General features: G+C 37.3%; 1 pseudogene; it reads left to right on the forward strand.

Moving 5' to 3' along the window:
* The first annotated feature begins 16,600 nt into the window (after positions 1–16,600).
* LOC128127265 (adenosine kinase 1-like) lies at positions 16,601–19,979 on the forward strand (annotated as a pseudogene).
* The last annotated feature ends 2,557 nt before the right edge of the window (positions 19,980–22,536 follow it).

Below are 22,536 nucleotides of genomic sequence, written 5' to 3' on the forward strand. Positions count from 1 at the left end.
TGGATGTCTAAGTAAAAAGTAATTCCTATTATATTGGATTCTGAGTATTAAGTAACATATATCTTCTAATGAAAATCGAATACAATAGGAATTAGTTTTTACTTAGACATCCAGTTGCATATTGATGTCATACATACACACACACACACACACATATATATATATATATATATATATATATATATATATATATATATATATATATACACCTTTATATTAAATGAGGCGGGTTATAAATGGAGCGAATTGACAATGATCCATACCCTACCCATATAATAAAAGTGTAAATGGGTACGAATTGTAAACGGGTAAACGAATCAAAAAATAAAGCCTAAACCCGAATAATTCTTATAGGGTTGGAGTGAATCAAGGTCAAAACCCGACCCATTGACAAGTCTAATAGGATCCATACTCGAATCGAGGAGACTCACGAAGAATCTAGGAAGCATGTAGGAAGAGGAATTTTTTGGGTATGTGTTGATCGTTTGTAGGATTGCTTTTCAGAATGGTGATGAGCACACATGGAGGAGGTTTGGGCTCAAGTACTGGTGTTGATTCGATTGATGAGCGGATGTGGGAGTTTATCTCTTTGGAGATCACTCGTGGTATTTTGGTGTAGACTCTTGTGATCTTCAGTTCAGTTAAGGAAAGGAGCATAGAGAATTTGGATGAGCGTATGGGCATGTTTCACACTGAGATTATGGCTATTGTGGGAGCTCGCACTCTTCCATTCCACGAGTTCCGTGCTTATGGAGCTCCCATTTCTTTGGGGAGAAGGACCCCATAACTAGCAGGAGCTGGTTAGCGGACATGGTGAATGTTTTCCGAACGAGATTCTGCCCCGAGGGGTCGAAGCTTAGATTCTCATCCTGTCTTCTAAAAGACGTAGCTCGTGACTCGTAGGAGGAGGTGGATTTCTATTTAGGAGGCGAGGCCATTGAGACGATGACTTGGGATAAGTTTATGACCTAGTTTAGGGGGGAGTTTGCACTAGCTATCTTGGTGCAGTAGTTGGCGAGGGAGTTTTGGGACCTTCTCCAGACGACTGAGAATGTGGCATGGATCATCGCTAAATTCAGGGAGAGAGAGCCTTATTGGTTCCGCATTACGCTGCAAATGAGGAAATGAAGAAGATAATGAACCACCACATGCTACGAGACGATATCGGGGAGTTTGTTAGCTTTTCAGCTTGTCGGAATTTAGAGGACCTAATAGCTAGAGCCCGAGAGCTGGAGATTGATTTGAAGCACCTCGGGAAGAGGAAGTCAGCAGATTTTCACAGCAATGGGCCAGGCGAAGAGGCGCAAGACTCATGATTCCAAACTAGGAGGCCATCAGGTCTGGTGCCATTGTGCCAAGTGTGGGAGGACACATAAAGGGACTTCCGGGAGACAGGAAGGGGGTATTTCAGTTGTGGGTAGATGGGTCATGTCATTAGGGATTGCCCTCGAGGATCGGTACCGATGTGTTTTCACTACAATCAGTTGGGCCACAAGAAGGTCGACTTTCTGAGGCTGATGAGTGGAGTAGTGAGGGCACCTGCTCTAGTTACTCTAAGGATTACCGATGGCCGCAAGGGCAGGGAATATGCTCTTGTAGTGAGGAGCCAAGCATTGCAGTTGCAGGCAGGGGAGGCCAAAGTCTCATAAGATGCTATTGCGGGTATATTCCACTTTTGTTTTCTTCATGTTATATTATTTATCTATTTATGCTTCTGGATCTTGCATTTTTTTGTGATATATTGTTTCTAGTTAATTTTCTCTGTGTTTGTCTGATTAGTATTGCCAAGGGTCGTCTTATGTCTTTTTTTGCATGTCAAGAGTCATGGGTGCAACACTTCTGGTTGAGATAGATTTAGGTTGTCAACTTTTATATGGGCCTTTGGTGCGAGCAAGCTAGGAGTTCTACATCCTAGTTAAAAGGAAGCCAGTCCAAGTGGCAGTCTGGATAGAGATTACTCAAGTTTGGGGATTCAGATAATTTTATCGACAAGGTGGCACATTCATAGTGATTCATGGCAGATATGTGTCTTAATTTAGGTTGAGGGTTGTGTTAGAGCCTCTTTTCCTATTCTTGTCTGATGAAGGCTTGGGGGTTCGAAGCATGACCCAAACACTTGATTGGGATGCAATAGATGTGGTGTGGACACATGTTCGATTATGGGTTGGTATATTAGAAGGAGATCAAGACCATGAGTTCGGCTCATGACTGATATAGGGATGTTATAAGACTACGTGGTAGTCCTAGCATATACAAGGATAATAGCTATCAGGGAAGTGTTGTAAGTGTACGATGTAGTCGTAGCATTCACTAAGATAAGATAAGCCATTGTAGGAGTGCTTGTTAGGCTGAAGGAGGATCAATGCATGTCTGGTTGGATATGGACAATATTGTTGATGGACCACTCCTTGTTTAGAATGAGGATTGTTGGAATTGAGGCGATGTTGGGCATGTGTGGCACTCGAGTGGGTGGGACCGGTAGAAAGTGGTTTGAATGAAGTTTTGAACCACCATTAGAGTGGTTTGAATCTATGGTCAACGGATGGCATATGTGTGTTGTTTAGGCTCATGTAGCTTGTAGCAGTTACATTTTTAGGTGGAGTCCCATGGTATGGTAGTGTGTGAGATTACCCATGGTTGGATTCCCAGGGGTATCATCAGTGTGAAATGATTTCTTTTGGATAAAGTTACAGAGTGAGGTCTTGATGAATGTTTTAAGAATGGTTCTGGCTATTTGGAGGTTAAGTAAGATTTTGGAGTTTTAGGTTCTGGTAGGAAAATGATGGTTATTCTTCCTTAATTGAATTAGCCGAGCGATGATTCGTTCTCTGTCAAGATGTATGGGTCCTAAAAAGATTGGATTTCGATTTTAGCATTGGAAGATTGTCGAGTGTATGAGTTGGCTTTTAGCCAAGGAAACATGCAAGAAGATTTGGTCGGATTGTCTGGGTGTTTAGAAGGTATCAAGGGGTGATTTCGAGGACGAAATCTAATTTAAGTGGGGAGAGTTGTAACGCCCTATTTTGATTCGTTTCTAAATTTGGGGCCATGACCCGAAGATGAATTATCATAAGTCTTCGGGCTTTGTGGGAAGAGAGGTTTAGACCCATTTAGATGTGGGAAAGGTAGGTTATGTAATCCAAGAGTTAGGTTTGTGCTTCGGAGACCAGGGGTATAATGGTAAAGGTAGTGGTTCGTACCTTTTATGAATTTAGGATTTAAGTATGGAAGGTTTTAAGGAAAATGAGAGTTGATAGGAGTGTAGGGCTTCTCATTACCTTTCTGAGCATATAAAGAACGCTGAAAATGGAGTTAGGACAAAGAAGTTATGGCCTTCGGAAGTTAGGAGGAATATGGGTTAATCTAGTATGTTGGCGTACAAAGTGTACAATAGGCATACTGGGCTTGAGTGATCGTGGGTGTTTAACCCGGTACGTTGGGTGTACTAGGATTACGTTAGGTGTACGACCGCCAGGTTCAAACCAAAAATAATAAGGGTTTAGGCCATATTTAAGCATCTTAACTCAATGAAATCCTCCTCTTATTCAGCCTCCATCCCCTTAACCTGTGATTTCAAAATCCTAGCCCCTTTTAGAGCTTTCTTGACCTTTTTGGGTGTTTTGGTGCACTTTATAGAAGGGATAACTCTTTGGAGGAGAATTGGATTGCTTAGAGCTTGTAAATCCTAGCTTGGTTTTCCGTGCTGCATCTTGAAGGTAAAATGTCTCAAACTTGATGGTTCATTTGTTAGATCTTGCTTGTGAGTGGGTTTTTAGTGCTTTTTGGTCCCATGAGTTGGTTGTTGAGAGTAAATGCTACTCCAGAGGTTTTGGGTATTCATTTTGATCTTTTTGAGGTCCCTTATTCATAAAGTTTTCATCTTGATGGTTGTAGACCAACCATGAGTGAGTTGTAGACCGCTTAGTGAAGCTAGTAGCCTAGATTTGAGTTTTGGGTTTCTTGGAGCCATGCAAAGACATCAAGTTGATGAATTTATTGATCAAGACACTTATTAGAAATAGAGGGGTTTTCCAAGAGCGAGAACTCATAAGCCTAGGTGACATTGGGAGGCAAATCGATCTTGAAGAGATTCAAGAACCGAATGATGAAGGAACCTCTGAAACCGGCACTCAAGCCGAGGAAACTATGGTTGAACCGATTGATGAGTCCTTACCTCTTAGACATTCCGAAAGAGTTAGAGTTCAACCCCAGTTATATGGTTTTCATATTACTACAGAAGGGGACGCATATATTAGTGATAGTACACTAATAAATTTAGATGAACCTAATAGCTATAAGGAAGCCATGGCAGGCCCGGAGTCTGCAAAATGGAAAAAGGAGATGAACAGCAAGATTCAGTCCATGTACGACAACCAAGTTTGTAGTTTTATTGACCATGTACCCGGACGTAAGACGGTTGGGTGCAAGTGGATCTTCAAGAAGAAGATCGACATGGATGGGAATGTGCACACGTATAAGGTGCGATTGGTTGCGAAGGGCTTTACTCAAACTCCCGGAGTTGACTATGATGAGACCTTCTCACCGGTTGCTAAAATAAAGTCTATTAGGGTGATGTTGGCCATTGCTGCATTTCATGATTATGAAATACGGCAAATGGATGTCAAAACCGCTTTCTTTAATGGGAAGTTGGCTGAGGATGTTTACATGGCTCAGCCATAAGGTTTTGTCAATGTGAAGCATCACAATAGAGTGTGCAAGCTTGAGAAGTGCATTTATGGACTTAAGCAAGCGTCTCGCAGATAAAATCTTTGCTTCGATAAGAAAGTCAAAGAGTTTGGTTTTATACGAAGCGAAGATGAATCATGTGTATATGTCAAAGCCAGTGGGAGTATAGTTAGCTTCCTCGTATTGTATGTCGATGACATACTACTCATAGGAAACGACATCCCGAAACCGCAGGAAGTTAAGTCCTGGCTCGGGAAGTGCTTCGCTATGAAGGACCTCGGAGAGGCTTCCTATACCTTGGGAATAAGGATAGTGAGAGAACGAAGTAAGAGACTAATAAGACTTAGTCATAATACTTACTTGGACATGGAAAACTCAAAGAAGGGAGAGTTACCATTCCAAAGTAATGCCAAGTTGAGTAAGACTCAATGCCCGAGTACCGAAGTCAAGATAGCAGAAATTAGTCGAGTACCATACGCTTCCGCAGTTGGCTCGATTATGTATGCTATGACTTGTACTCGCCCTGATGTGGCCTTTACTTTGAGCATGGTCAGTAGATATCAAGGGAACCCTGGCAGAGCACATTAGACCGCAGTCAATAATATTCTTAAGTACCTTCGGAGGACCAAGGAATGGTTTCTAGTCCTCGTAAGGAGTGATGTCTTAAAAGTGTGAGGGCATAGTGACGCCAGTTTCTAGACCGTAGTTTCCAGACCGACAGGGACAACTACCGTTCGCAGCCGGGCTGGGTCTTTACCCTTAATGGAGGAGTAGTGACTTGGAAAAGTTCCAAGCAAGAAACTGTAGCTGATTCAATGTGCGAATCAGAGTACATTGCAGCGAGCGAATCGTCAAAGGAGGCGATGCAGTTGAAGAACTTCATTGGAGACCTTGGAGTTGTACCTACCATAAAGGAGCCTATGGAAATTTTCTGTGATAATGAATAAGCGGTTGCCTTGACCAAGGAACCGAGGGATCATGGTAGATCACGACATATCAATAGAAAATATCACTTTATTCGACATCGGGTAGAAGAAGGACTCCTCGTAGTAAAGAGGGTATCGTCAGAGGATAACCCAGCAGATCCGCTTACAAAGGGACTGAGTAGGGTTAAGCACTTGCAACACGCTAGGAGCATTGGGCTGAGGGACGATATTAGTTTAGATTAGATACTTTAGAAACGTGTAATAGATAAATGTAATTTATATTTGAGGATTAAATAAAGGAGTATTATTTATAAGTAAAGTTACTGTCTTTTGTTAATTGTTTAACTATTGTTTCACTTTGCATGTTTTGACTTCCTGAATAATTGAGTTATTAAGAATAATTGAATTATTTGAATGGTCCACAGTCGTTCATATGTTGGAAGTAGGTATGAATGAAGACTATAATGAATAGGTGTGTAGATTGTCTAAAAGGTATTAGACATTGCAAAAGTTTGCTACAACGTTCATGAGTTCTTATGAACAAGTTTTGAGCATTGGAATAAACCCACACTTGCTGGAATCACTTCATGAAATTTATCACGAGTGATCGCAAGACAATAATATCATATGGTCTTAAAACCTAGATATATGGTTTATTGTTTGCTGATTGGTTGTGCATTGATAATGTGAAAACGCATCAGTAACTTGATGTTATAAAACGCATTGTTATGTATGATTTGATTAGTGAATAGTAAATGCATATAAGTCGAAGTTTATCTGTTCCTTTTAACCTAAGAGGGTAAAAGCGATATCAGGGCCCCTCGATGATTTGATTTGACTTATGTGTCGGGCCCGGTCATAACCTAATTGATGTGTTCAATTAAGTTCTATGTCAAATGAATCTAAGATCGAAAAACAAACTGTTGGACAACAAGTATGACTATGTTCCATGTGATTGTCCGCACGATATCTAGAACAGAGGACTGTACGATCCCTTATCTAAAGGACAGGTTACTGATAAGATCAGAGTTCGACAGCGTCTTTGAGAGCTACGATTGCTAATCGGAATATGCTTACATCATAATTACTAGACTTATCCAAGTGGGAGACTGTTGGATTAGTTTCTAAGCCCGTAACTATATTTGGTAAGTATTTGACTCGATTATGCATGGTCCTTTTGGGTTGTCTTCACCAAAGCAACTTGACAAGGTAATTTATGGAGAGATAGAAGATATTATGATTTATTAATGTATTATAAGAATAATATATTAAAGGATAAATCTTATTATTTGATTAATATTAGTCATAAATTAATTAAGAATTAATTTGGTGACTAAAAGAGATTAATTAAATAAAGGGGCTTAAACTATCAAATGTGTGATAGTTGAGTTTTGGGCTGGGAAACCTAATGGACTAAGGGGGAACGAAATTATGATGAAGGATCATCATATTTTCGTCCAAGGCCCCAATTCCAGAAGGTTCCATGGGCTGCTTGGTGATTAAGTTGTCCATTAGGGTTTTTGCAAAAACCCTAGCAGCCTATAGTATAAAATAGAGAGCTCCACTTGCAATTTTCGGCTACACTTGATCTCAAGAGAAACCCTAGGGCCGATTTTAGCATCCTCTTCCCTCTCTCATAATTGCCTTCTTGCTTGTGTGGTGTTTGTAAGCCATTAAAGGAGTTACACTTGTGACTCTAAGCTCAAGAAAGAAGATCAACAATCAAGCCAAAGATTCAAGCTCTTGTGATTGAGGTAATCTTCTAGATCTATTTAGTTACATTACTTTTGTGATATGTATGCTAGATCTAGGGTTCAAAGTCTTGGATGAATGCATGTAAAATTCGAGAAACCTAGATCCACGCATTAGGGTTTGCATGAGCCCATAAGATGTTCTTGTAGCTCAAACCCATCAACAGTGACGCCAACCTTCAAACAGATGGAGACAACTTTTTTTCACAGTCTAGCTTAGTGTTCTTATTAAATGGGGGAGCGGTTACTTTAAAATGTTCCAAGCAAGACATAGTGGCTGATTCCACCTGTGAGGGAAGCAGTTTGGCTAAAGAACTTTATTGGAGATCTTGGATTCATTCCAACTATTTAGGAACCCATGGAACTGCTATGTGATATATAAGACATGGTTGCTTTGACAAAAGAACCAAAGGATCATGTAAAATCCAAATGTATTGACAGAAAGTACCATTATATTCGACATCGGGTAAAAGAATGACACCTTCTAGTGAAGAGAGTATAGTTAGAAGATAATGTTGCAGATCCTTTCACAAAGGCTCTTAGAAGAGTCAAACATTACCAACATGATAGGAGCATAGGTTTAAGAGACGATATTAGTTTTATAACAAAATAAATGTAATTATTTTGCTGAATGAATAATAGAGAATTATTTATGAGTATCGTACTGCCTTATTCGATTATTTATTCTTGTGTTTCTTTTTGCTTGTTTATACTTCTTCAGTAATTTTGAATTATTCAAACTCCACAGTCATTCCTACTTTTGGAAGTAAGTAGTGAATTAAAACTATCATGAATTTATTGTAGATTGTCGATTGAGGTTAAGACATTGCAATTGGAATTACTACAATATTCATGAGTACTTTAAAAATAAGGATTTTAAGTATTGGATAAACCCATGCTTAGATATTACTTCCTGGATATAGTCCTGAGTAATTCTAAGATGATAATATCCACCATTCTTAAGTGGAAATATGTAGATATTACGGGTTGAAACCACACTACGCCCAACGTAACATAATTTATGCCCTGCGTGCTGATCAGAATGCCAAAAATCCCATTATGCTCTTAATACAGAAAGTTAGCTCCTCAAACTTCCAGGTTTAAATCAAAGTGACGACTTAATGGATAAAGTCTCTAACTTTATCCATTTTCATGCCTTAAATGAGAAATAAACCAAACCCTAAGTCCAAGAAATGCATTAATGCTCAAGATCACATGCATGGGGTAGATAGGAGTGTTCAAGATCTCAACTTTATGGTCTAACAACCCCAAAAATAGAAGGAAATGGCCATCAAATGGTTTGGAGTGGAACACACTCAAAAGAACCAAAGCTAAGGGACAAAAGGCATACAAAATACATGACTAACTAGATCTAGCATGAGAGCTTGCCAAGATGGAAACATTATACCTCCAAAAGGTTGACAACAAGATGAATGATTTGGGTCTACAAGGCCTGGAACTCTTAGATGCTTCTCTAAAGTCTTCTTCTTCAAAAGAGCACATGCAAAACAATTTAAAACCTCAAGGATCTCACACAAATGGCTAAGGTTTCGAAGGGACAGGATGGGGGGATGTAGGTTGGGTATGAAGGGGCTCTCAAGAGGCTTACAACCCCGAAAATAAGGTTTGAGCTTCTACGAAATACACCTTATGTAGTTGTACTTACGCCCAACGTAAGTCATTAACTACCCACAAGGAATCTTTCTCCTACGTTGAGCGTAGAAGGCCATCCTACACCCCACATAAGACTCAAAATAGAAATAGGCTTAAAAAATTCAAGAAAAATTATACATGAAGAATTGAGTGTTACAATCACCCTCAAACCTCAGAAAAACCCTAACCCTAATTCCCTTAGTGGTTCTTGGCCTTTTGGTGCAATTTATTATCTTGAAAAAGAATAGAAGAAGGATTACAAGGGGTTTTATTAATGAAGCTTCCAAGGAATTACCATCATCATCTTCTTATATTCTTTCTAGACCTTTATAAGTGTAAAAGGCTCAAACTTTATTATCCTGTGTTGCTAGATCTAGGCTTTTGTCCCATTTTCTTCATGTTTGATCAAGTTGGAATGGAAGAGATCCATAAAGTTGGTAAATATATGGATTCTAAGGGTCCCTTGAGTATTATAGAGTCTAGATCTAGAAATTGGTGGAATATTGGAGTCATGTATGAGAGTTTTGGTGTTATCTCTTTACTTTTGACCTTGACTGGTTTTAGGACATGCATGGAGCACGCATGTACATAAAGTAAACATTGTTATGGACCTTTGGAGTTCCCTTAAGCTTTTGGAAAAGTTAGGGTTGGAGACTTAATGGTTTAAGGACTCAAGTCATTAAGGGATGGTTCAGACTGAAGTCACAACGTGACACTAAGGGTGTCACAACGTGACCAAGAAAGTAGTCCATGACTATTTTGTCTTTTTATGCTCACGATGTGACAGAGGAATGGTCATGTCATGATTTTTTCTCAATGAGTTGTTCGTGAAGAGTTGGCTGAGTTGGAACGGAACGAGTTTCGGGTCGGAGTGGGTGAGTTCTCACGACGTGACTAAGGGCTGGTCACGATATGAGGCTGAATGGTTGAAGTTATTGGCTGTTGAATTTGACTTTGACCATTGACTTGTTGACCTGGCTTGACTTCTGGTCAAACTAAGGGTTTTGGAGTGCAGACTGAAAGGATACTCTTTATTTCTGTTAGGTGCCAGGTAAGATCAGTCTTTGATGGATGAGAGTTGTGGTGTTTAGCTACTACTTGCACTACTAGAAAACAGACCTTTAATGATGCGCTTTTTACGACACGCACTGATTAATGATACGCAAAAGGACGTGCCCTTAAAATAGTGTCATCTCTCCAAAAAATTTAAGGATTCACATCACGCATTACTGCGTGCCCTTAATTTAGTGTCTCAAGAAAAAAGATTAAAAACACGGAGGGCACTTTATCTTAAACGCGCGTCGTCTGTACCTGTCGCTTTATAATTTTAATGAAACGCGCTTTTAGTAGACAAGGGGGGAAACGAAATCCCTAAAATTTTGAAAACCCGCCTCATTTTTTCTATCTTCTATTTCTCTCTCTCTCTCTCTCTCTCTCGCTCTCTTCTCTTTCAAGCCCTAAGCCCTAAACAGCCTCCACCAACATCTAAACGAGCCCTCGCCAGTTACCTCTACTCCACCATCAAGCTCTTGCTCCGCCTATGGAGGTGTTGGCGTTGTTGGTGGTTGTCCTTCAGCTTCAACCACACCTCTTCACGATTATAGTCCGTAGCAGCTCGTCTTCCCCTCTCTCTCTCTAGCTCTCTCTCTCTCTATCCCTTCTCTTTCAAGCCCTAAGCCCTAAACAGCCTCCACCAACATCTGAACAAGCCCTCGCCAGTTATCTCTACTCCACTATCAAGCTCTTGCTCCGCCTATGGAGGTGCTGGCACTGGTGGTGGTTGTCCTTCAGCTTTAGCCACGCCTCTTCACGATTATAGTCCGTAGATAATGATTTATGTTTGTGAAGCAACAACGGCTTTGACAACCGCGATGGCGGAGAAGTTGTATTCATGTCTGACAAGACTGGTGGCAGCGATAGCTATCCTCCAACCCATCTCTCCTCTCCGCCACCGTCGCTGACCTACGCGCCGCCTGTAAGAGTTCAAGAGGTTTCAATGATTTGCTTCCTGGCTTTGGAAGCAGCGGTTCTCCATCTAGTAGCAGGTACTGTGCTATGATTTAACTACGTTTTAGTTGTTTAATCCACTTATTTATGGAATTTATCTGCTCTTGGTTTTGAAATTGTATAACTCTATTTAGTATTTAGCATCATAGCTAGGTTTTCATATGGATCAACTATCACAAGTGAAAACTTATATTTGTTACTAAGAAAATTCATTTGTAAGAGTTTGTGCATTAACTATAGAAACGTAGAAATCATTAGTCAGAAGTTAAGTGGAATCATAATTGCTTGCCTTTATGTTCCTAAAACAAACTGCTATCCTACACATTACAGAACTGATATCACTAGAAGAATTCCATGGTAATATAATTAATGATAAAGGAGTCTAGTGATATGCAAACTCCAATAAGTCAGTAGCTTTTCAAGGATTCAACTACTTTTGGTTTTTTTAAAGCTAAATATGCCACATTTTACTTCTCTGGTATTTTATTTCTACAATTTCCTGCTGTAATCCGGGATTATAATGAGCGCATAAATAGATGCAGAAGCTCTTGCTTTTTTGTTTCTGTTCCCTTATGCTTCTGAATTTTGCCTACAAAAGAATGCCAATCTGATTTTAAAATGTGTTAAGATGGTGAACATTGAATGATATGAAAAGTCTAATGCGGAATATCATACTTTTCTCACAGGTCAAATTCAGAGACAGTGCCAGCATCAACTGGCAACACAATGGGGAGGGAGAGAGAGAGAGACAAAGAGAGAGAGAGAGAGAGAGACACAAAGAGAGAGAGAGAGAGAGAGAAAAGTAGACTTGAAAAAGAGAGAACGAGGGAGATTGAAAGGGAAAAGGCTAGGCAAGCTGTGGAAAGGGCAACAAGGGAAGCCCGTGAAAGAGCAGCATATGAAGCACGTGACAGAGAAGCTGCTGAAGCTCGTTTGAAGTCTGAAAGGGCTGTTGTTCAAAGAGCACAAGTTGAGGCACGTGAGCGGGCAGCTATTGATGCAAAGGGAAGGGCAGAACGGGCAGCGGGGGCATGTCAACGATATGAGGTCATTCCTTTGTCTCCAAACAGTGGGTTGAATGAGTGGTTCCCTAATTGTGACACCCTCCACCAACTGATCCGAGAGTACAATGCTGCAAAAAGAAGAAATTAAAGTATAAAAAAATCAGTGAAACCATTTTGCTATTTGTTGCATATATGTAACTCTAATATGTAACTCCTGCTTTACCATGTTTTCCATTTTGATGGTGATATAATCTATAAAGGATCAATTGATTTTTGCGGACGTGTATTGTCTCTGCCTCCAATAATCAATGGAGCCCACTCAGCTATTTCTACAAATACCAAGAACGTGTTCATTGAATGCACAGCCACTGATTTGACAAAGGTCAAGATTGTCTTGAACACAATGGTTAAGTGTTTAATCATACTTTTAAATGATTTTTAAAGAACAAGTGTATTGATAGAATTACGCATGTATTTATTAATTGTAGGTGACAATGTTTTCTATATACTATGAATGAAAGTTTGAAGTGGAGCCAGTTAAAGTAATATATTCTGATGGAAAATCCTACATTTGCCCTGAACTATCACCCTACGATATGTAGGTCTCTCTAACATACATAAATGATATCGCTGGGGTTACATTGGAAGCAAATAAGGTACTAAACTAAAACTTGTCTTTGAACTTGTTATATGATTACTTACATTAAAATGACTTTTTTTACCCTCCATCATTCAGGTTGCTCCCCCTAGATGTTTCAATTGACCACATGAGTAATATTGTTTGATTCTGACACACTCTGAGACATTTTAACAAAAACAGAAAAACAAAAAAAGACCCTAGTAGTATGTTTAAAACTTAACCTAATAGGTAGTATTTATTTCAGCTCATCATTTGATAAAACAGCCAAACCATCCCCTAGAGTTTATTCATTTATCATGATTTCTTAATCTTTATGTATTTTTTAATAGCAAAAGTCCATATTTTTAGGAAAAAATTTCATGGAAAAGTATATTCTTTGCAATTTGTCCATCAGAAAATAACAAGCTTAGAAAATTCTTACCCTATTTATAGATCTTCGTGACGTTAAACCATGGTAATAAGTTTTGCTTTCAATCAAAATAATTCGTTGTGTTTTTCTAATTTAGCAAGAAGCTTTAAAAAGATCTCAAATTGCATACAATCCTGAATAAACATGAGAAAAGAAGAAGAATTATTTTATTCTTTTTATAGGATGGAAATTGCTATTTATTTGGTGAAATAAATGTAAGTATATTGTTGTTTCTTGAATTTTCACTTTTATTAAACTTGAAATTATAGAACTACCAATTTTTTATTCCATTAATTTCTTTCTATTACTTTCTTTTACGAGATTATTGCATGCCAAACATGGTAATATTTGTTTCTTTTTTTAGTTTATATGAGTTCGAAAATGAAAAGACTATATTCTTTTATTGAATTTCTTTAAAACAGGGGTAACTACTTTGATATGGATCAATGTATGGTCGTGTAAATCAGGTTCCTCCTATAACAACTCATATAGGGCAACTTCAACTGACTAGTCACCAAAAGGTCGTAGAGACTGTTGCTCTATGAGAAATTGGTCATCTTATCATCCTCAAACATAAATAAACAAACACATAAGGAGCACTGTACAATGCACTTTTCACGGATGAAGGCGAGTCAAGACTTTGACTTTTCTTGTTCTTATAATTCCATCCTTTCTTTCATAGTTTCATTAACATTTTTATGGAAAAGGGTATTCTTACAAGACTTCTCTGATTGCAGGTTTTGCTGATGTTGTCCATCCTTTCTTTCATAGACTTCTCCGCTAGTGAGAACGCAGTTGAGATGCTTGTGTATGCTCATGAGACACAACATGAAAAGATCATAAGGTGAATTAAGAATTTACAATTAATACCTTTTAATATTATGTTAAATAGTAGTTAGTTATGACATGTATATAAATACAAGGGCATTTCGGTCATTATACCCCCATAAATTTTTTTAAAAAAGATAGGTAACTATTTGTTGCGCTTAATTTATGGATTGATAACATTAAAAAAATCACATCTCATAGTATTTTCAAATATACATTTCTCCTTTTGTCTTACAATTGTTATGTTGAATGTTCAGGATGATTTAGATAACATAACTCGTTATCTAATACTAGCAAGAGAACCTATAATCCCAGGAATTGACAAGCCCTATAAGGTAACAAAAAAGATAATTTATTTTATTGTATTTTAAATCAAATGATGTTGTGATGGTGGGAGAGGTGTTGTATTTTTCTCTGTTGCTAGGTAACCTTCTCAACAACAACATTCTACTTAAGCAGGTGAGTAATCAAGATTAAGGGAGACTTGTAATCATGTTTGGCATTCCTTTCCAGTAAGAAATAGAGTTGTATGATTATTTTTTAGTTTTATAGGAATGTATAACCCATGTTAGCAATGTATTATTTTTGTTTAACATTTGAATGATTCTTTGTATGACATTATAATTTGTGCAATTTATTTTATTTTTTGAGTATGAAATTTTATTTTATATTATGCAATGGATTGTATTTTTTGTATTTGGTATTTTATTTCTATTATGAGAAATTAAATGCAAATTTAATTTAAAAATTAATAAATATATAAATTTATTTTTTTTAAACATTTAAATTTACGATACGCAAAAATGTGTGTCATCTTCATTTATGACATGGCCTTTCTTGACAGGGGCTTTCTTGATACGCATTGCGTGTCATTAACACGCGCGTCGTAAGGTTAAGACACGCGAATGCGTGTCATCTTCCTTTATGACATGGCCTTCCTTGATACGCATTGCGTGTCGTAAACGCGCGTCGTAATTGCGCGTCGTCTATAGACGACGCGCAAAAGCACGTCGTCTCTCTTTATGACATGACCTTCCTTTACACGCATTTGCGTGTCGTCTGAGCCTTTTACGACGCGCAATGAGCGTCGTAAAAGGCTGTTTTTCTAGTAGTGTTGCAAGGTGAGTCTTCTCACTATACTTGCGTGTGTGCACTACAAGAAAACAGCCCTTTAATGACGCGCAAACAATGACACGCAGTGATTTACAATACGCAAAAGCGTGCGCCACAAAAATAATGTCATTTCTTCTAAAATTTGAAGGATAGAGGACACGCATTTATTCGTGCCCCGGAATTAGTGTCAGAAAAGAAAAAAAAAAATACGGAGGGCACCTATCATAAAAAGCGTGTCGTGTAAAGGTGTCGCTTTATATTTTTTTAAGAAGGCGCGTTCTCCGTATTTTTTTTGGGAAATGAAATCCCAAAAAAATTAAACACCCTGCCGGATTCTCCTTCTTCTCCTTCTAAAATCCTCTGCTAAAAACCCTAAATCATTCGTAACCATTTTCCATTCCCAAAAGAATTAAACATCCCGCCTACTACAACTCAGAACCCTAATTTATTCTTGAGAAATGGTGCCTTAGATAAAAAACGGTGCCTAAATCATAAATCAAGAAACCCTAACCTTTCTCTCTATTCACGAGCCAGTAATCGATGCCATCATACGTTTCTTTTCTCCATTACGCTCTTTTTTTCCCCTAAAATCATATATGGGTTTCTGTTTACTCACATGATTTCTCCAAGGTTTTGATGCATTCATCGCTTAGACATCTCTCAATTCTCTTTCTGTTGGTGGATCTGCTCTTTTTTGCTCTCGATCAAGGGTTTTTTGGGCTTTCAGGTCTCAGATTTCTTTTAGGTCTTCTTCAACTGTACTCATACATAAATTCTTTGGTAAGGGTTTTTAATCGCTCTTTAATTTCGATTCTATGTTGTTTCCGTTAGTTAGTTTTGGATCTATACCACAGTACACAATCACGAACATTCAGATTCTCATGGCTCCTTTACTTTCCATCTTCGTGTTGTTAGTGTTTGTACTCCACGTTGCCTCTGAATCCACGAGAGAAGTAGTAGAACAAATCGATGGAGAAGAATCCACTGAGGAGTTGCTTTTCAGGCCACTTCCTGATCAGAAAGCTCTTTCTGATTTTCACTTCGAGAGTAGGGTTCCTCCGACAAATTCTTATGGACATCACCACCGGCTTTTTCCCAAAGCTATCTATTAGCTGGTATGATTACAATAGTTCGTTAGTTACTTTACTTGATCAGATTCATTTTTCTATCTAGGCATTATTTGAATCCTTAGGTTTAACAGTACCAAAGGCTTTCTAATTGTTGCTCTGGTCCATCCTAATTGAGTATAGGGTTTAATGATTCATTGATTAGGATGATTTGTGAAGTTACATTATATTATTGTATTACTTTTTTATATAGATTTCAACCAATCGTATTTGTGGTCTAAATTAGTATTTGTGGTCTCATGATTCAAACAATCAATGTGCCACTCTGAAGCCTGAACGATGAGAGCACTAGTGGGTGCACCATTTCTAACAGCTTTTAAGGTTCTGAAAGCAACCATGGCTGAATTTCCAGCTCTTAACGGTCAAAGCATTTCTTATGCTGTACTCTAGTTCCCTAATGGCATAGTTAACCCACCACACACCCATCCACAAGCTTTGGAGCCGTTTTTTGTTCTCATGGGTTCTTTAGAAGTTGGGTTTGTCGACACTACTAAGAATCCAGCTTTAGCACTCTCTGCATTTGGTACTGCAAGCATAGGGACTGTATCTGTTCCAAATTCAGTTTTCAATTCGACCATCAATGATCAGATATTGGCCATGTCATTCAAGACCGACGTTGCTACCATTCAAAAGATAAAATCCGGGTTTTCAGGCAAATTAAGTGATAAGTACTCGCTTAACAATACCGCATGATGTCCTTTGCAGGTAACATTTTTTTTAAATAAATAAAAAATAAGGAGCTTGGTGGGGGTTGATGTTTGTATTGTATGCTGTTGCAGTGAAATGGGTGCTCATTTTTCAGCTTGTGGGAGATATCTAGCTGCTTGTGTTGCATGTGTGCTTCCTCAGTTTGAGAGCGCTTCAATTACTGATTATATATATATATATATATATATATATATATATATATATATATATATATATATATATATATATATATATATTCTAATGATGATGATAATGATGATGATGATGGGTTTTGGCTATAAGAATATCATATGTGCTCATACAAACCCTGATGCTTGGATCTAGGTTTCTCTATTGTACATGCAATTTATCCAAGACTATAAACCCTAGATCTAGCATATGATAAACAATATAACATATAATTAGGGTTTAGATCATACCTTGATTGTTATGTAGCAATAACAATCTCAAATCCTCCTTGTAATGAATTTAGAAAGCTTAGAGTCACAAATGTCACTCCTCTAATCGTTCACAAACACCAGGAGCAAGAGGATGAAGAAGAGAAGAGAAGGAGGCTGCCCAAAACGTGTGGAAACCCTAGAAGTAAGCTTTTTCACGTTTTTTAGGCATAAGGGTTCTATATATAGTGAGGCTATTAGGGTTATCTAACAAGGAAACCCTAATTTGGATGCTTAAGCCCTAAGCAACCCATGGACTCCTTTCCTTAAAGGCCTTGGACGATATCCAATGGGTTTCCCCATAGAATTCGTCCAACCTTATAATATAAGTCAATCCATAGCCCAATTGCATTTATCTTATAATTACAATTCCAGTCCCTTAAGTTTAATTAATCTCTTTTAGTCACAAACTTAATTCTTATTAATTCTTAACTAATATTAATTAAACAATATGATTTCTCCTTTAATATATTATTCCCATAATATATTAATAAATCATATTTAATCCTTTCTCTCCATAATTCATCCTATCAAGTTGCTTTAGTGAAGGCAACCCAAAAGGACCATGCACCATCGGGTCAAGTACATACCAAATTAGTTATGGACTTAGACACTAATCCAACAGATAATGATGATGTTTATCAGGTGCACTATTATGTGGATGAGGGTGCACCAATTGGAACATGTGTTGTTTGTGTTGTTGGTGGTGAGAGGTCATTTATTGCCAACCTATGAGCTGCCAACTGCTACAAGGCAGACCACTTAAAGAAACCAGAGAATTGGGCGTTGGGTAAATCTTTTAACAATTTCAGTCTTTTTTTAATATATTATACTAAATTACTAATATTAATTATCATCATCATGGACAGTTGAAAAGGCCAAGTACATCTATATTGCTGGCTTTTTCCTTACAGTGTCTCCTGAATCAATCCAGCTTGTAGTTGAGCATGCAGCTGCAGCCAACAAGGTAATAATGAATAAGTAATACACCGATTCGTATGAACTGAAAATTTCTTATCTTTCTGACATTATTACCCCCTGTGTAGGTTTTCACAATAAACCCGTCAACACCATTCATCTGTGAATTCTCGAAGGATGCTCAAGAGAAAGCATTACCTTATGTGGATTATGTTTTTGGAAACAAAACTGAAGCAAGAACATTCTCAAAGGTTCATGGGTGGGAGGTAAGAAAAAAAGATTGGTTAAAAGATGATATGAGTATGACATTGACAAACTTTTTTATATAAAAATTGGTTATGATGTTTTACAGACTGATAATGTGGAGGAGATTGCAATTGGTTAAAGAAAAGCCGATTGAGGAATGTGTGAGAGCTGGATGTTATGCCTCAAATGTGATCATTCAAAGATCAGGCTGCACCTACCCTGAGAAGCCTGACTTTAGCTAGATTTCTTCATGAATGTGGTGGAGGTGGACCCAAATTTTCTTTTAGGGTTGTTCTATTATCTCTCATTATTATTATTTACCTTGCATTATTATTATTATTAAACCTCTTAAACCAAATCTTGCATTAGAGTGAGAGTATACACGACTACTTGTTTGATTTGTTTTGGAGGCCTGAAATTATGTGGTGTTTGTTGGTCTCAAAGTATACATTTTATAGTGATTAATAAGTTTTGTTGTAACTTTTTTTTTTGGTTAATGTAAAAGATAATTCAAGGATTAGTTGCTATTGTGGTTTATATCTTTGTTGTATTGTACGTTTTGTGCTTGAATGTTGATATATTGTGACTTTTGTAGAATGTTACTTTTGAATAGAATCTCCAGCTACATGGGGGAGGTTGAAAAGAATATTGATTATTGAGCTAAACAAAAAAGATACTCGCCATTCCTATATAAGGAAATCTCGGGTAAATTCCTATTCCTAAAACAAACTTTGGCCTTATTTATGAAAACCGTTGAGTTCGATTGAAAATGACAAAAAAAAAGTTAATTGTTTACATATCTGTGGGTGTGGATGAGTAATTTTATTTAATAAGTAATTTTTAGAGAATTCTTTATATTTTGGATTGTTAATGATAGTAATTGTTTTTTTTGAATGGAAGTGTACATAATTTTATCTTTGCTATAGTTGTACATGAAATTGAAATTGAAATCGGAATCTCGAATTCCAATTTCATAAGAATACAGTAACCAAAGACCCTTATTTCCCCTTATCTTTGGCTTGTATATTTTCACTTTTGAGTTTTGATATTCTTTTTTCCCCTTACTTATATCATATTATATTATTAAATGCTAGTTTTATATATTTATAATTTATGCAGCACCTTTAAAAGCTCCAAAATGGTACCAATGCAAAGCTGGAGTGTCTTTTGGTTTTGGTGGGAAACTAGCTCGTTTCTTTTCACACAACTGGATCTTCATCTGGAGCTTCAGAGGTAATTCTAATGGTTTTCCACTGCATTCTCTTTTGCAAATTGTGGGAAATAGCAACATACTTTGCCTCTTTACCAATATGGCTAATGCATATTGATTCTAACCATATTGGTAAAAACTGAAGTCTGCATACTCACATTGGTAAAAAAAGGAAAATTGTGTTGCTATTATTCATAAATTCCCTGTTATTTTTAGCTTAACAGATTTTTTTCAATACTGTTTTCAGGTTGATGTGCATGAGTGGGTTACTGAACATAGTTTAGTTAGCACATCATCTGAATTCGAAGCTGCATGAGTGGGTTCCATAAAGATGGCATGAAGTAATTGGATTAAAGAACCTTTTGCCCCTGCTACTTAGGACCTCTCATGAACTCTTTGCTTTAAAGACTCTTTTTCCCTTGGCTTTTCATCAGGTGCAATTAGACTCGTTATAGATATTTTATATATAAGAGGAAAGAGACTCAAACTAATTAAGTCTGAGTAATTACAAACATGTCCTTCATCTTTCAATGTGTACAATTACAACTTCTATTATTAAATGCCTCAAGTGATAAAGGGATCTTTCGGGGGTTCTTTCTGGATTGACCAAGGAGTTCAACGTCGACAAGTTTCTAGGTATATGCCCTCGTATAACTTGTTATAATTTGCTCATTTTACTGAAATTTATCATATTTCTATAATGTCACAGGCTAGGGTTCGACGTGCTACTATTGTGAGTTTGGATGCGGACCCCTGTTTCAAGAGAATTGCATTCATATAAATTATAATGCTGGTTAACATTTCTATGTAAGTAACTATTTTATTCATATCTTGTTTCTCTCTCTCTCTCTCTCTCTCTCTCTCTCTCTTATCCAAATCACATTTCCTTTCTATAGTATCTCAAGTAGCAGCATAATTTCAAGGAAAAAGCACATCTGATGTGCTGCAAAAGAGATTCACAAACTTGATTTTTTAAACCTGATGTTTAAAACTACACTGAGTGTGAGATAGAAGTTTATGCGGAGAAGGAAAAAGATAGAAGTTTTTGAGGATGTTGCTGATGAAAAAGATAGAAGTTTTTTAGGATGCTGCTGATGAAGTTTATGCAGAGAAGGAAAAAGATAGAAGTTGTTGGCACATAGTAAGCTAGATAATGCAATTGTATATAAATGAGTTCATTTTTTTATAACATTTACTCACTATTGGAATAATTATTTGTATTTGACATTTTAGTGAAATGAATTATCTTTGTTATTTATGGTATTTTATTTTGTATTGTGAGATTTTTAATGTATTATTTAATATGAAAAATTAGTAAATCTATAAATAATATTTTTTTTAAACATTTAAAATTATGATACGCAAAAATGTGTGTCATCTTTATTTATGACATGGCCTTTCTTGACAGGGGCTTACTTGATGCGCATTGTGTGTCATTAACACAGGCGTCGTAAGATTACGACACGCGAATGCGTGTCGTCTTCCTTTATGGCAGGGCCTTCCTTGATACGCATTGCGTGTCGTAAACGCGCGTCGTAATTGCGCGTCGTCTCTCTTTATGACAGGGCCTTCCTTGACGCGCATTTGCGTGTCATCTGAGCCTTTTACGACGCGCAATGAGCGTCGTAAAAGGCTGTTTTTCTAGTAGTGGTGGAAGAATATACATGTTGACCGGCTAGGTCTTATTTGTTGATTATTGTTATATGTGAGCTGAGTTGATGTTAATTCATGGACTGTTGATAGTCCCCAAAGTTTCTGATAACTCGTGAGGCATATTGTTAGCCCACTGGGATTACTGATAGTCCCCAGGGTTGTTGATAACTCACAGTTGTTTATATTGTTGTGTTGTATGTGATATTCAGGACTGTTGATAGCCCCATGACTGCTAATAACCCTTAGTTAATTATTATGTTGTGTTTTATTTGGTATTTTGGGGAACTCACTAAGATTTGTGCTTTTGTGGATTAACCATTTTGTAGGTGTTTACCAGATTGCGAAGGTGGGACTGTACACACACATCGACAGTTTTATTATTCGAGATTCCGCATTGTCTTCATTATGACTTTGGTTTTTGAATAATGGTTTGTGAAAAAATGGTTTATCGTGGATATGGTTTTATTAAAAATGGTTGTTATATAATTTTAAAAATGAAAATTTGTGCCTGGTTTTTTTGGGACGTTACAACGTGAGGGGGATGGAATGATGTTCGCTATATGGAGATGTCAGATCAAGCATCATTTTTAAGTGTAAGGTATATATGGTGAAAATACTAATTTGTATCACTCTCGAACAACAACATATTGGTAAATGTCAGAGTAGTGAATGCAGAGAACTAGAGACAGTGTTACAGGTGAGAGTCGCACCTCACTTGGCATTGGGTCTTTAGGTCACACTAGTAGCGAACGGGGTCTTTTGTGGGGGATTATTGATGTTTTAGACCCAAGATAACGGTAGACATTAAAAGTAATTATAATGAAGATAAACAATTAATATTTACAATGGTGAAATGTCAACGATTAATATATACATTATACATTGATAATAATAAACGGTGTAATGTAATTAGTATGAAAGATGTTGCGTGATTTTATGCGTGATTGATTGCATTGTATGAAATATGCATGTTTCCATACCTATTGTATTCGAGATTGACTCGTTGTGTTGTTTCCAACACTTGGTCTTGTTGTGTTTTTCCATGCTTGATGTAGCTAAGGAGTAAGGTATGGTGAGTTTGGGGTGCACTTTTTGGGTAATTTTTATCTCTTAGTATTGATACCACTTTGACATCTCAAGTTGGTTTTTTTGGATTTTGAACTAGTCCATTTCTTATGGTTTTGGACATGGTTGTTTTTACATAACGTTGGTGATTGTTA

The sequence above is a fragment of the Lactuca sativa genome, chromosome 7 (assembly GCF_002870075.4).
Source record: "Lactuca sativa cultivar Salinas chromosome 7, Lsat_Salinas_v11, whole genome shotgun sequence".
Lineage (NCBI taxonomy): Eukaryota > Viridiplantae > Streptophyta > Magnoliopsida > Asterales > Asteraceae > Lactuca > Lactuca sativa.